Below are 7,694 nucleotides of genomic sequence, written 5' to 3' on the forward strand. Positions count from 1 at the left end.
AATGTCTTTGAACCTGCCCACTCTACTCTCACACAAAAATCAAGTGTATCTGTATTAATAATATGTATGTGTATCTGTTTTGACTTTTATATTATTGTTTGAAAAAGGGCTATAGATAAGCAAGAAATCTTTATTGACATGGTCAAATAAATGCAGTCTTTATCTACCTTTCTTCTTTACTAAGTTATAGTCTTTCTTGCTCTAGCTAGAATTCTATCTTAAATGGATAAGAAATACGACTTAATCAAATGCTCAGTGGTTAAGGCCCCAAAGATTCATGGTGGATTGGGAATTCATGAACCCTTTTTGATGAACATTGCTTTAAGTGTTAAGTTGGTACAATGATATATTTCCAAGAAGCCTTCCTGGTGGAAAGAAGTCCTAAGGAGTAAATAATTCATCGATGTTGAGACTTCAGTCTTAATGTTCCGCTGGCACCAAGAAGAGGATTATTAATTTGGAAACTCTTCCTCCCCTCAAAGGATTTGGATCATTAATTTGGAAACTCTTTCTCCCCTCAATAGATTTGATTAGAGATCACATTTCCAAATTTCCAAGACGCTGGAAGCAAGTAAATTTGTGGTCTGATAAAATTATTAAGAGACCGGCTCTAAAAAGTTATAAGGAGTTCACCCCTCTAAGGGAATGGGTGAATTCTGAAGGAAAAGCCACACTTCTTGACATCTCAAATTGGGACAATGCAAGTTTGTGGGCAACTAGAACTCGGACAATGTTCCTCGACACCTCTTGGCTTTGGCTTGTAAGTTGAAATTGCAATTGGCTAGTTGTGCTCCTAGAAATAAAGCCGCAGGAGACCATTGGGTTTGGAGGAACCCAAAATTTATGGTTAAGGAAGGCTACTCCATCCTAATGTCCCAATCAAGAATTCTACCAAAATATAGAGTTTGGACTTGTGTGTGGTCATGCAATTTTCCACCTAAATTTAGCTCATTTTGATGGCTCTTGGTGCATGGAAAAAAATTTACCACAGAAAATCTTGAGAGATGAGGCATTATTGGTCCCTCATGATGCTCTCTCTGCGTGGATCACGATGAAACAATTGTCCACCTTTTTCTTAATTGCCCCTTTGTGCATGAAGTTTGGTAGCATGTTCTTCCTCTTATCTTCTCTTGAATTAAATGGCTTGAGAAAATATCCACACTCTTCTCCTCGTGGGAAGGATGTTACATTGGGAACTTCATAGGTAAAATTCCCTTCAAGAAATTATGGGTTTCATTCACAAAATACATTTGCTAGAAGGTATGGCTTGCCTGAAATGAAAGCATTTTCAACAAGAAGAAAACTACATCCTCTCGTAGTTGTGGTGTGGCCTTGTGTCCTATGTATTTAATTTTGTATAATTTTTGACTTCCTTGTTGATTTGGGTGGCATGGATCCCCAAGAGAAAGGGTGGATTCTCAACCTCCTTCCTAGCCTGCCTCCAAGCAAGGAGTATTCTTCAAGACCAGTAGATTGGTGGAAGTTGAGGTTGGACCAAGAACCGTTTTGAGGCCCTAAATGGCGTTTTTATGGAAAACAGAGAGAGAAAAAACATCCCAACTTGGCTTACTAGATTGTTTTTGGCCTTCTCTTTGAGATATTCAAAACGAGGTATTATGATATTCAAACGGAAATCGTATGCCAAATTTATGACCCCGGGAAGTTGATGTACTAATTTACCCAAACGGGGCCCACAGTTTTGGCACTTCATCTCCTAGGGTTAGGTTTTTCGATGTTTAGGGTTATTCATTGTTTCTCAATAATAAATAGGCCTTTGAGCCTCATTGTAACACAATTCAGAGGCATGTAGCTGCCACATCTCTTCTCAAAGATAAGCTACCATCGCCTGAGCTAGTCTTATTTCCATTCTGTTTGTAAGCATATTTTAGCATTTGATATTAATGAAATGAAGTGTTATTTCTACTGCATCTTTGTATTTATGGTTATATCTGTAATTTGTTGCGTTCCTGTTTAAATCCATATAAAAAACATAGACTTCTTATATACTGAGTTTTAATGATACACTTCAAAGCATAATTGAGAGGTGGTAGGAGTGGGAGGAGACATTCTTAACCCCAATGGAAATCTAGAAATGGACTATAGTTGGGGGTTGAGAAAGCTCACAAATAATACCATAGAGGCCTATGCCTTATTGAAAGGGATCCTTCTGGCTAAGGAGGAAAAAATTGATGATATGGTGGTGTTGGGAGATTCACAAGTTGAGGTCCGACATCTAGTCCTTAGAATTGTGTGCAAAGGATGCAAGTTGTAGAGTATAATAGAACGAATCCAAGAGATGAAATCAACTTTCTCCAATATAACATTCTTTCATAGTTTGAGACATCGTAACTCCAAGGTTGACATTCTCACAAACAAAGAAGTGAGTTTGGAAGAAGGGGTCCTCATGAGAAATGGAGCCCCCTCTTTTACTTCCATTCCATAGAAATGATTTGGTTAATGTTACAAATAAATTCGTGGGATGAGTCTTGTAATTCTTTTAATCCCTCTTCATTAAATTTTAAAGCACAACTATGGAGACAAGATTACATACTAAGGCAAGGTGTAATGCAATAGAGTTGGTGATGGAATGCTAAGTAACCTCTACCACCAATCGGTCCATTCTTTGTGTTATCCCTCAATTGTTTTAATGCTAGACCAACTGATCCATATTTATGTAGGAATGAAATGAAATACAGATTTAAACAAAAACATGTAAAGTTATAGTGAAAAATGAACTTCCATTAATTAATAACAAATATTGAAGATTGTTTATGTGCAAAATGGAAACAAACTAGCTTGGGTGACATTAGTTTATCTCTGAGAGAGATGTGACGACTTCATGCCTTCTGAGTTGTGTTACAATGAGGTTTAGAGACCTTTTTTATTACTGAGAAACAATGGAAAACCATAAACATCGAAAAATCTAACCTCAGGAGATGAAACGCCAAAATTTTGTGGGCTCTGTTGGGATTAGTTGGAGCTCCAACTTCTCAGGGTCGTAATTTGGGCATATTATCTTCGTTTGGCACACACGATACCTTGTTAGAAAGATCTATCCGAGGAGAATTTTTTTCCCAATAAGCCCATTGCCCTTGGCACATTTTCCATAAAAAATAATTTATGGCCTCAAAATGGCTCTAGAAGTTCAGGACCTAAAAAACTACCAAAAATAGAGGGTTGTGCTAGAATTAAAGAAACTAAAAGGAAACAGTGTTGAGGATCCAAGTGGAATAGGTGGCTGGCCACCAATATCTACCTGGATCAACAACTGTATTAATTCACCAGGTAGGTCGGTCGTCATCCTCATGCTTCGATGAGTCATGAAATATTTTATGATTGGAAAGCGATATATCTTGTTTTTTGAGCCCAATAATGGTTTGTATGGGGTTGTAAAGGAATATAGGAAGTGAGAGCATTGTGCGAAGGGAGAGTCTTAATACATTAGCTCCTGTGTTACCTTTTCATATCAGGAACTAAGTTTTATTACCTCTCCACAGTTGAGAGCTATTATAACATGGAAGGCGGGTGTTTCTTGGGTTGGAAGCTCCTATTTTCAAAAAATTAATAGCGTTTCCACCTTTTTTGAGTTCCCACAGTGTGATGCATAACCTTTGGTGGTGCTTTGATTCACTCTGTCAGATAAAAAGAAATTATCTCACAATTATGAGGCACTGGGGTCAATACTCTTACAAGGTGAATTATCTATTTTTTTAATAAATCAACATCTTGTCATGATTGAGACCAATAAATATTTAATTTGGGCAAAACTGCAAATGGAGATTTGGGATAAATTCATGGAGGATCATTTTAAGTATAGTAGAATGGAGGATGAGATGGATGCCATCAAGGACCTCCTGGAAGACCTGAAGTCGTCTCTTTGGTAGCATAATTATGAAACACAGTAACAGGGTAATGGAAAAAATAAAGAGCTTGATTTGAATGTTCCTGCATAGGAAGAGAGTCATAATGGTGGTTAGTACAAAAATTTGGGTTTCATCTCAATATGCGATGTAAACTTTATCAAATATTATAGGTCTTCTAGAGAGTCTATACCTCTAAATACCTAAGGTTTATGAGGCAAGTAAGTACACTAATAGCTAATGATAATAAATATCATCTAGGTTACAAATACAATTGGCGTCGAAGGAATATCAATGTACTTAGCTATTGTATAGGCCCTGATCTAGGCATATATATATATATATATATATATATATATATATATATATATATGGAAAAAATAAAGAGCTTGATTTGAATGTTCCTACATAGGAAGAGAGTCTTCATGGTAGTTAGTACAAAAATTTGGGTTTCATCTCAATATGCGATGTAAACTTTATCAAATATTATAGGTCTTCTAGAGAGTCTATACCTCTAAATACCTAAGGTTTATGAGGCAAGTAAGTACACTAATAGCTAATGATAATAAATATCATCTAGGTTACAAATACAATTGGCGTCGAAGGAATATCAATGTACTTACCTATTATATAGGCCCTGATCTAGGCATATATATATATATATATATATATATATATATATATATATATTAATTAATAATAATTTAAAATAATGCTATAATTTAAATTTTCTTGTTTTAATGTTTGACCATGTAAGATATATCGTGAAGTGTTTTGATGCTTATTAACTATTAATACTTATAAGCATTTACAAAGCATTTAATATATATATAATGCATTGTTGTTATACATTGTAGTATGTTAATAAAAAAATTAGAATTAATAATTTAAAATATTTTTATTTTTTATTGTTTGTTAATAAAAACATGGTATTTTTTTGTAAGTTAAAGGTTTTTTACTAATGAAAAGATTATATCTTTGATATCCCCTTTACAAAATTATATCGACCTCACTTTGAATAGATTTGTTTGTTAGTATGTGATATAACAAAATTCTATAGGAAATAGAAATAACCGCAATACAGAGGATATCGAAGAAGCAAAGGACCAAATACATCACCAAAACAACCATAACATGAAAACATTTCAGGAATCTAAGGATGTCACAAGATTAGAGTAATTTGGATTAGTATGAGGGGGTGCTGGAAACTTAATCTCACATTGAATATTTTTCTCCATTCCTGTCTAGACTATCTTGCATTTTCCATTGATTGCGTTGTATATCATTAAGGAAAGATATTACCTCATTTATGTCCTCGTGCTTTTCTTTAATACTCATCCTAGGAGCGTCTTCAGCTACTCGTGAAGGTTTACCAAGTGCATGTACTAGTTTCTCCTACTCCTAGTGTGGTCGGGGTCAAGGAGCCAGTGAAAAACTTCATCTACAAGTTCAGTGCCAAAGAAGGCCTGTAGATCTTGATGAAATTGCCTCTCCAGCTATTGCATCTTAGCCTAGGTCACTTGAGGAACTATTGCATAATATCCAATGGTTTCCTCTTTGGCCATTGTCTTAGCACAAGTCCATTTGGGTTGGCCCCGTTCCCCATCCCCACGACGACTATGCCCATGCAAGTGCAACATATCAACCACGCCAATAATAACCACCCAGCAATCTTTAGAAAAGTAAAAACACAAGAATCTCTAATACCAACTTAAATATATATCCTTCGGGGATTTCAAAAGGACTTGAGAATAAACAGGAGCGAGGACAACATTGTTATCCCTAGACAAGGGATCACCATTAACCTCACTAGCACTAACTAACAGAACACAAAGGAACCACAAAGGCGAGAGGCACCCACACACATACTTGACACCAACAATAAAATTGAGTAACTCTCAATTTGAAAGGAGGAGCTAGAAACCAATAAGAAAAATTCATAGAGATCAGGCTGACACAAATTACAAAATGAAGCTCCAAGCATAGAAAAGGGGAGCCCAGAGCACTCCAAAAATAACCTTGGAAGGAGAGAGATACTAGGTTAAACCACAAATTTAGAAATACCTTATTGAGATTCCAAAGACTAACTAGAGCAAGCCAATATTGAGAGACAGGACCATAGAATTTCTACTCTTGAGGCCACCGTCCAAAATCACAGGCATTTCAGGCACCTTGAACTATTCTCAAACCAATGTGCTTGAAATCCCCTCTAGCTTCTTTGTATCCACCACAATATTTCATGCCAAGAAATAAAAATGAACCTCCATTGTTGGGTGTGGACTAATAGTAAAAGTCAACCTTCCAAATCTGGTAAACACTTGCTAATTTCACCACTCAATCCTTCTTATGTTCCATAAAACAAATGCAGGAATATGCAGTCTGCACGATGCAGGTTAATGTCACTTGCATCCATGAGAAACGAATTGCCAACCACATAAGCCAGTATTGCCAGCAAAACACAACAAAAGAAGATGCTAGAGCTTGAGTGCCCATTCATTCAAATATTCAATTCTCACATGTTTTGCCCATGGGGAAGGCCACACCACCCCCTCTTTACTAGCCTCAATAGCCGAAAAAATATGGTAAATTTTATTTTAAAAAGATAAAGAATTACTTTGTAAATTTTTTTGATTTAATTTGAATAAATAAATAACAAATAGTTTTGAAATTTCACTTCTTTTTAATTTTAAATAAATTTTTAATCAGCAACCTTTTCCAAAAAAATTATAACTAGATTATTATTAAGTAGTTAAAATCTCAATAAATCAATCAGAAAAACTTAAACCTCTGTTTTTGTCTTATTCTCTTTTTTTTTACTTTCTAAAATTAAAGTTAGACAAAATCCTATGATTATTTAATAATATTATAAAGAAATAATTTGTAAAATAGTTTATTTTAATTTGAATAAATAAATAGTTGAAATTTCACTTTATCTTTATTTTTAAATAAAAAATTAATCAACAATAAATTCTTTAACTTTTTAATTTAGACAAAATCCTATGATTATATAATATTATGATTTTTTTTAATTTTAATTTATAAATTAAAAATATTTCAAAATAAACAAAATTACAATAATATATATAATTAAAAATTACAAAATAAAAAATATATGGAATATTCAAAATAAAAATATATATATACTAATTCTAGGTAATGACATAACTATAATATTACAAATTCAATTATGTGTTAGAAAAATCATTAATGTATTATTGAAGATAATTATATGTTATATTATTAGCAATTAATTAATTCATTTATGTGTTGAACAAATCATTATGTATTATTGAAGATAATTATATGTTAATTATAATATTAGTAATTCATGCACTTATGTATTACTTAGGCATTGGACAAAGCATTATGTTTTATCTTTTTGCATTATATAGTTTAAGCTTTTCATTATTTCAAGTGTTTTTTCTTTTAAATTTTTATTATATATTTTTTTAGGAGATAGTGTATATAATAATACTAATTCATGCATGATTAATGTATAATAATATTGATAGATTTTTTCATTGTAAAATTAATTATATATTGGATGAACTATTATATATTATTTTTATGATTTTGGTTTTTTGAAATTGATTTGTTTTTTAATAATATTATAATTAGTAAGAGATACAATCTATATAATAATAGATTTGTTTAATTAAATAATTAAAAAATTACTTATAAATTTGTATAAAATTTTAAAAAATAAATATTTAATAGTTGACATTTTAGTTGAATTAAATTATATTTTAAATTTGAAAAGATTACCATTTTAAATACACACGGTAATTATTATTATAACTGTTATTTATGATAATTATAACTATTTTTTAATAA

The sequence above is a fragment of the Pinus tabuliformis genome, chromosome 2_2, assembly GCF_031772625.1.
Source record: "Pinus tabuliformis cultivar Carrire ecotype Pingquan chromosome 2_2, CPIR1, whole genome shotgun sequence".
NCBI classification, from domain to species: domain Eukaryota; kingdom Viridiplantae; phylum Streptophyta; class Pinopsida; order Pinales; family Pinaceae; genus Pinus; species Pinus tabuliformis.